We start from the raw sequence: 8,808 nt of genomic DNA on the forward strand, positions 1-8,808 counted from the left end.
AAGTGGTCGAAGTGGACGAAGTGGGCGAAGAGGAAGAAGTGGAGGAAGTGGAGGAAATGGACGAAGTGGACGAAGTCTAAGAAGTGGAGGTAGTGGATGAAGTGGACGAAGTGGAGGAAGTTGAAGAAGTGGACGATGTTGATAAAGTGGAGGAAGTGGAGGAAGTGGAGGAAGTAAACGAAGTGGACGAAGTGGAGGAAGTGGAGGAAGTGAACGAAGTGGAGGAAGTGGAGGAAGTTCAAGAAGTGGAGGAAGTTGACGAAGTGAAGGAAGTGGAGGAAATGGAAGAAGTGGACGATGTGTACGAAGTGTAAGAAGTGGAGGTAGAGGATGAAGTGGAGGAAGCGGAGGAAGTTGGAGAAGTGGAGGAAGTGGAGGAACTGGGGGAAGTAGACGAAATGGACGAAGTGGACAAAGGGGACGAAGGGGACGAAGGGGAGGAAGTGGACGAAGTGGACGAAGTGGACGAAGTGGAGAAAATGGAGGAAATGGAGGAAATGGAGGAAGTGGGGGAAGTTGAAGAAGCGGAAGAAGTGGACCAAGTTGAGGAAGTGGACGAACTGGTCAAAGTGGACGAAGTTGACGAAGTGGACGAAGTGGAGGAAGTGTACGAAGTGGTCGAAGTGGAGGAAGTGGACGAAGTAGAGGAAGTGGACGAATTGAAATAAGTGGACGAATTGGACGATGTGGAGGAAGTGGAGGAAATGGGGGAAGTGGACGAAGTGGTCGAAGTGGAGGAAGTGGACGAAGTCGAAGATATGGACGAAGTGGACAAAGTAGACGAAGTGGACGAAGTTGACGAAGGGGACGAAGGGGACAAAGGGGACGAAGTGGACGAAGTGGAAAAAGTGTAGGAAGTGGAGGAACTGTAGGAAGTGGAGGAAATGGACGAAGTGGAGGAAGTGGAAGAAGTGGAGATAGTGGAGTAAGTGGAGGAAGTGGAGGAAGTTGAAGAAGTGGACGAAGTTGAAGAAGTGGACGAAATGCAGGAAGTGGAGGAAGTTGACGAAGTGGACGAAGTGGAGCAAGCGGACGAAGTGGAGGAAGTGGAGGTAGTGGAGGTAGTGGACGAAGTAGAGGAAGCGGAGGAAGTGGAGGAAGTTGAGAAAGTGGACGAAGTGGAGGAGGTGGAAGAAGTGGAGGAAGTTGACGAACTAGAGGAAGTGGAGGAACTGGAGGAAGTTGACGAAGTGGACGAAGGGGAATAAGGGGACGAAGGGGACGAAGTGGACGAAGGGGACGAAGTGGAAGAAGTGGACGAAGTTGAAGAAGTGGAGGAAGTAGACTGAGTGGAGGAAGTTGACGAAGTGGAAGAAGTGGAGGATGTTGACGAAGTGGACGAAGTGGACGTAGGGGACAAAGGGGAGCAAGTGGAGGAAGTTGAAGAAATGGACGAAGTCGGCGAAGTGGACGAAGTGGAGGAAGTGGAGGAAGCGGAGGAAGTGGAGGAAGTGGAGGAAATGGAGGAAGTGGACGAAGTGGTAGATGTGGACGAAGTGTAGGAAGTGGAGGAAGTTGAAGAAGGGGACGAAGTGGAGGAAGTTGACGAAGTGGACGATGTGGATGAAGGGGACGAAGTGGAGCAAGTGAAGGAAGTTGAGGAAGTGGAAGAAGTTGAAGAAGTGGATGAAGTGGACGACGTGGAGGATGTGGAGGAAGTGCAGGAAGTGGACGAAGTGGACGAAATTGACGAACGGGACGAAGCGGACGAAATGGACGAAGTGGTCGAAGTGGACGAAGTGGGCGAAGAGGAAGAAGTGGAGGAAGTGGAGGAAGTGGAGGAAATGGACGAAGTGGACGAAGTCTAAGAAGTGGAGGTAGTGGATGAAGTGGACGAAGTGGAGGAAGTTGAAGAAGTGGACGATGTTGATAAAGTGGAGGAAGTGGAGGAAGTGGAGGAAGTAAACGAAGTGGACGAAGTGGAGGAAGTGGAGGAAGTGAACGAAGTGGAGGAAGTGGAGGAAGTGGAGGAAGTTCAAGAAGTGGACGAAGTTGACGAAGTGAAGGAAGTGGAGGAAATGGAAGAAGTGGACGATGTGTACGAAGTGTAAGAAGTGGAGGTAGAGGATGAAGTGGAGGAAGCGGAGGAAGTGGAGGAAGTGGAGGAACTGGGGGAAGTAGACGAAATGGACGAAGTGGACGAAGGGGACGAAGGGGACGAAGGGGACGAAGGGGACGAACGGGACGAAGTGGAGGAAGTGGACGAAGTGGACGAAGTGGACGAAGTGGAGAAAATGGAGGAAATGGAGGAAATGGAGGAAGTGGGGGAAGTTGAAGAAGCGGAACAAGTGGACCAAGTTGAGGAAGTGGACGAACTGGTCAAAGTGGACGAAGTTGACGAAGTGGAGGAAGTGTACGAAGTGGTCGAAGTGGAGGAAGTGGACGAAGTGGAGGAAGTGGACGAATTGAAATAAGTGGACGAATTGGACGATGTTGAGGAAGTGGAGGAAATGGGGGAAGTGGACGAAGTGGTCGAAGTGGACGAAGTGGACGAAGTCGAAGATATGGACGAAGTAGACGAAGTTGACGAAGTGGACGAAGTTGACGAAGGGGACGAAGTGGACGAAGTGGAAAAAGTGTTGGAAGTGGGGGAACTGTAGGAAGTGGAGGAAATGGACGAAGTGGAGGAAGTGGAAGAAGTGGAGATAGTGGAGTAAGTGGAGGAAGTGGAGGAAGTTGAAGAAGTGGACGAAGTTGACGAAGTGGACGAAATGCAGGAAGTGGAGGAAGTTGACGAAGTGGACGAAGTGGAGCAAGCGGACGAAGTGGAGGTAGTGGAGGAAGTGGACGAAGTAGAGGAAGCGGAGGAAGTGGAGGAAGTTGAGGAAGTTGAGAAAGTGGACGAAGTGGAGGAGGTGGAAGAAGTGGAGGAAGTTGACGAACCGGAGGAAGTGGAGGAACTGGAGGAAGTTGACGAAGTGGACGAAGGGGAATAAGGGGACGAAGGGGACGAAGTGGACGAAGTCGACGAAGGGGACGAAGTGTAGGAAGTGGAGGAAGTGGAGGAAGTGAACGAAGGAGAGGAAGTGGAGGAAGTGGAGGACGTTGACGAAGTGGAGGAAGTTGACGAAGTGGAAGAAGTGGAGGTAGGGGAGGAAGTGGAGGAAGTTGAAGAAGTGGAGGAAGTGGAGGAAGTCGACGAAGTGGAGGAAGTGGAGGAAGTGGACGAAGTAGAGGAAGCGGAGGAAGTGGACGAAGTTGAGGAAGGTGAGGAAGTTGAGGAAGTTGACGAAGGGGAGGAGGTGGAAGAAGTGGAGAAAGTTGACAAAGTGGAGGAAGTGGAAGAAGTTGACAAAGTGGAGGAAGTGGAGGAATTGGAGGAAATTGATAAAGTGGACGAAGTGGACGAAGTGGACGAGGGGAACGAAGGGGACGAAGGGGACGAAGGGGACGATGTGGAGGAAGTGGAGGAAGTGGAAGAAGTGGAGGAAGTGGAGGAAGTTGAAGAAGTGGACGAAGTGGACGAAGTGGAGGAAATGGAGGTAGTAGACGAAGTTGAGGTAATGGAGGAAATGGTCGAAGTGGTCGAAGTTGACGAAGTGGAAGAAGTGCACGAAGTTGATGAAGTGGAGGAAGTGGACGTAGTTGACGAACTAGACGAAGTGGAGGAAGTTGATGAAGTGGAAGATGGGGACGAAGTGGACGATGGAGACGAAGTGGAGGAAGCAGAGGAAGTTGAAGAAGTGGACGAAGTGGAGGAAGTGGAGGAAATGGACGAAGTGGACGAGGTGGACGAAGGGGACGAAGTAGAGGAAGTGGAAGGAGTTGAAGAAGTGGACGAATTGGACGAAGTGGACGATGTGGAGGAAGTGGAGGAAATGGAGGAAGTGGACGAAGTGGTCGAAGTGGACGAGGTGGAAGAAGTGGACGAAGTGGACGAAGTAAAGGAAATGGAGGAAGTGGACGAACTGGTCGAAGTGGACGAAGTGGAGGAACTGGAGGAAGTGGACGAAGTGGACCAAGTGGAGGAATTGGAGGAAATTGACGAAGGGGACGAAGGGGACGAAGGGGACAAAGTGGTCGAAGTGGACGAAGTGGACGAAGTGGAAGAAGTGGAAGAAGTAGAAGGAGTGGAGGAAGTGGAGGAACTGGGGGAACTGGAGGAAATGGACGAAGTGGACGAAGTGGAGGTAGTGGAGGAAGTTGATGAAGTGGACGAAGTGGTCAAAGTCGACGAAGTGGACGAAATTGACGAGGTTAACGAAGTGGACGAGGTGGAAGAAGTGGACGAAGTGGAAGAACTGGACGAAGTGGAGGAAGTGGACGAAGTGGAGGAAGTTGAGGAAGTTGAGGAAGTGGACGAAGTGGGGGAGGTGGACGAAGTTGACGAAGTGGACGAAGTGGATGAAGTGGACGAATTTGAGAAAATGGAGGAAGTAGAGGAAGTAGACAAAGAAAGTGGAGAAAGTGGACGATGTGGACGAAGTTGAGAAAGTGGAGGAAGTGGACGAAATGGACGATGTGGACGAAGTGGACGAAGTTGAAGAAGTGGAGGAAGTGGAGGAAGTGGAGGAAGTGGAGGAAATGGAAAAACTGGACGAAGTGGAAGAAGTGGAGGTAGTGGAGGAAGTGGAGGAAGTGGAGGAAGTTGAAGAAGTGGACGAACTGGACGAAGTGGAGGAAGGGGAGGAAGTAGACGAAGTGGACGAAGTGGAGGAAGTGGAGGAAGTGGAGGAAGTGGACAAAGTGGACGAAGTGGACGAAGTGGACGAAGGGGACGAAGGGGACGAAGTGGAGGAAGTGGACGAAGTTGAGTAAGTGGAAGAAGTGGACAAAGTGAAGGAAGTGGAGGAAGTGGAGGAAGTTGAACAAGTGGAGGAAGTGGACGAAGTGGAGGATGTCGAGGAAATGGAGGGAGTGGACGAAGTGGTCGAAGTGGACGAAGTAGAGGAAGTGGAGGAAGTGGAGGAAGTTGAAGAAATGGACGAATTTGAGGAAATGGAGGAAGTGGACAAAGTGGTCGAAGTGGACAAAGTGCAGGAAGTTGACGAAGTGGAGGAAGTTGACGAAATGGACGAAAGGGACGAAGTGGAGCAAGTGAAAGAAGTAGAGGAAGTAGAGGAAGTGGACGAAGTGCTCAAAGTGGATGAAATGGACAAAGTGGAAGAAGTGGAGGAAGTTGAAGAAGTGGACGAAGTTGACGAAGTGGACGAAGTGGATGAAGTGGATAAAGTGGAGGAAGTAGACGAAGTGGTCGAAGTGGACGAAGTTGACGAAGTGGACGAAGTGGACGAAGTGGACGAAGTGGACGAAGAGGACGAAGTGGACGAAGTGGACGAAGTGGACGAAGTGGACGAAGTGGACGAAGTGGAGGAAGTAGAGGAAGTGCAGGAAGTGGAGGAAGTTGAAGAAGTGGACGAAGTGGAGGAAATGGAGGAAGTGGACGAAGTGGTCGAAGTGGACGAAGTGGAGGAAATGGAGGAAGTGGAGGAAACGGAGGAAGTGGAGGAAGTGGAGGACCTGGAAGAAGTGGACGAAGTGGAGGAAATGGAGGAAGTGGACGAAGTGGTCGAAGTGGACGAAGTGGAAGAAGTAGAAGAAGGGGACGAAGTGACGGAAGATAACGAAGTGGAAGAAGTGGAAGAAGTGGAAGAAGTGGAGGTAGTGGAGGAAGTGTAGGAAGTGGAGGAAGTTGATGAAGTGGACGAAGTTGACGAAGTGGATGAAGTGGACGAAGTGGAGGAAGTGGAGGAAATGGAGGAAGCAGACGAAGTGGAGGAAGTGGACGAAGTGGAGAAAATGGACGAAGTGGAGGAAGTTGAGGAAGGTGAGGAAGTGGACGAAGTGGACGAAGGGGATGAAGGGCACGAAGGGGAAGAAGTGGAGGCAATGGAGGAAGCGGACGAAGTGGAGGAAGTGGAGGAAGTGGAGGAATTGGAGGAAGTTGAAGAAGTGGAGGAAGTGGAGGAAGTTGAAGAAGTGGACGAAGTGGAGGAAGGTGACGAAGGGCACGAAGTCGACGAAGTGGACGAAGTGGTCGAAGTGGACGAAGTGGAGGAAGTAGACGAAGTGGACGAAGTGGAGGAAGGGGATGAAGTGTAGGAAGTGGAGGAAGTGGATGAAGTGGAGGAAGTGAACGAGGTAGAGGAAGTGGAGGAAGTGGAGGAAATGGACGAAGTGGGTGAAGTGGAGGAAGTGGAGGAAGTGGAGGTAGTGGAGGAAGTGGAGGAAGTTGAAGAAGTGGACGAAGTGGAGGAAGTGGAGGAAGTAGACGAAGTGGACGAAGTGGTGGAAGGGGACGAAGTGTAGGAAGTGGAGGAAGTGGAGGAAGTGAACGAAGTAGAGGAAGTGGAGGAAGTGGAGGAAGTTGACGAAGTGGAGGAAGTTGACGAAGTGGAAGAAGTTGAGGTAGGGGAGGAAGTGGAGGTAGTTTAAGAAGTGGAGGAAGTGGAGGAAGTTGACGAAGGGGAGGAGGTGGAGGAAGTGGACGAAGTAGAGGAAGCGGAGGAAGTGGAAGAAGTTGAGGAAGGTGAGGAAGGTGAGGAAGGTGAGGAAGTTGAGGAAGTTGACGAAGGGGAGGAGGTGGAAGAAGTGGAGGAAGTTGAGAAAGTGGAGGAAGTGGAGGAAGTTTGCAAAGTGGAAGAAGTGGAGGAACTGGAGGAACTTGATGATGTGGACGAAGTGGACGAGGGGAACGAAGGGGACGAAGGGGACGAAGGGGACGAAGGGGACGATGTGGAGGAAGTGGAGGAAGTGGAAGAAGTGGAGGAAGTGGAGGAAGTTGAAGAAATGGACGAAGTGGACGAAGTGGAGGAAATCGAGGTAGTGGACGAAGTGGAGGTAATGGAGGAAATGGACGAAGTGGTCGAAGTTGACGAAGTGGAAGAAGTGCACGAAGTTGATCAAGTGGAGGAAGTGGACGTAGTTGACGAAGTAGACGAAGTGGAGGAAGTTGATGAAGTGGACGATGGGGACGAAGTGGAGGAAGTGGAGGAAGCAGAGGAAGTTGAAGAAGTGGACGAAGTGGACGATGTGGAGGAAGTGGACGAGGTAGACGAAGGGGACGAAGTAGAGGAAGTGGAAGGAGTTGAAGAAGTGGACGAATTGGACGATGTGGAGGAAGTGGAGGAAATGGAGGAAGTGGACGAAGTGGTCGAAGTGGACGAAGTGGAAGAAGTGGACGAAGTGGAGGAGCTGGACGAAGTGGACGTAGGGGAGGAAGGGGACGGAGGGGACGTAGGGGACGAGCTGGAGGAAGTGGAGGAAATGGAGGAATTGGACGAAGTGGAGGAAGTGGAGGAAGTGGAGGAAGTGGAGGAAGTGGAGAAAGTGGACGAAGTGGAGTAAGTGGAGGAAATGGAGGAAGTGGACGAAGTGGACGAAGTGGTCGAAGTGGACGAAAAGGACGAAGTGGACGAAGTGGACGAAGTGGAGGAAGTGGAAGAAGTGGAGGAAGTTGAAGAAGTGGACGAAGTTGACGAAGTGGAGGAAGTGGACGAAGTGGAGGAAGTGGAGGATGTAGACGAAATGGAAGCACTGGATGAAGTGGAGGAAAGGGAGGAAGCTGAGCAAGTTGAGGAAATGGACGAAGTGGAGGAAGTGGAGGAAGTGGAGGAAGTTGACGAAGTGGAGGAAGTGGAGGAAGTGACGAAGTGGAGGAAGTGGATGAAGTGGAGGAAGTGGAGGAAATGGAGGAAGTGGAGGAAGTGGACGAAGTGGTCGAAGTTGACGAAGTTGATGAAGTGCAAGAAGTAGAAGAAGTGGACGAAGTTGACGAATTGGAGGAAGTGGACGAAGTGGAGGAAGATGACGAAGTGGACGAAGTGGAAGAAGCGGAGGTAGTGGACGAAGTTGACGAAGTGGACGAACTGGACGAAGTGGAGGAAAGGGAGGAAACGGAGGAAGCAGACAAAGTGGACAAAGTGGGGAAGTGGACGAAGGGGAGGAAGTGGAGGAAGTGGAGAAAGTGGACGAAGTGGAGGAAGTTGAGGAAGTGGACGAATTGGGGGAGGTGGAGGCAGTCGAGGAAGTGGACGAAGTGGAGGAAGTGGACGAAGTGGACGAAGTTGACGAAGTGGACAAAGTAGAGGAAGTTGAGGAAGTGGATGAAGTGGATGAAGTGGAGGAAGTGAACGAGGTAGAGGAAGTGGAGGAAGTGGAGGAAGTGGAGGAAGTGGAGGAAATGGACGAAGTGGGTGAAGTGGAGGAAGTGGAGGAAGTGGAGGTAGTGGAGGAAGTGGAGGAAGTTGAAGAAGTGGACGAAGTGGAGGAAGTGGAGGAAGTAGACGAAGTGGACGAAGTGGTGGAAGGGGACGAAGTGTAGGAAGTGGAGGAAGTGGAGGAAGTGAACGAAGTGGAGGAAGTGGAGGAAGTGGAGGAAGTTGACGAAGTGGAGGAAGTTAACGAAGTGGAAGAAGTGGAGGTAGGGGAGGAAGTGGAGGTAGTTTAAGAAGTGGAGGAAGTGGAGGAAGTTGACGAAGGGGAGGAGGTGGAGGAAGTGGACGAAGTAGAGGAAGCGGAGGAAGTGGAAGAAGTTGAGGAAGGTGAGGAAGGTGAGGAAGTTGAGGAAGTTGACGAAGGGGAGGAGGTGGAAGAAGTGGAGGAAGTTGACAAAGTGGAGGAAGTGGAGGAAGTTTGCAAAGTGGAAGAAGTGGAGGAACTGGAGGAACTTGATGATGTGGACGAAGTGGACGAGGGGAACGAAGGGGACGAAGGGGACGAAGGGGACGATGTGGAGCAAGTGGAGGAAGTGGAAGAAGTGGAGGAAGTGGAGGAAGTTGAAGAAATGGACGAAGTGGACGAAGTGGAGGAAATCGAGGTAGTGGACGAAGTGGAGGTAATGGAGGAAATGGACGAAGTGGTCGAAGT

The sequence above is a fragment of the Vigna umbellata genome, chromosome 9 (assembly GCF_029865625.1).
Source record: "Vigna umbellata cultivar VRB3 chromosome 9, Vumbellata_1.0, whole genome shotgun sequence".
NCBI classification, from domain to species: Eukaryota; Viridiplantae; Streptophyta; class Magnoliopsida; order Fabales; family Fabaceae; genus Vigna; species Vigna umbellata.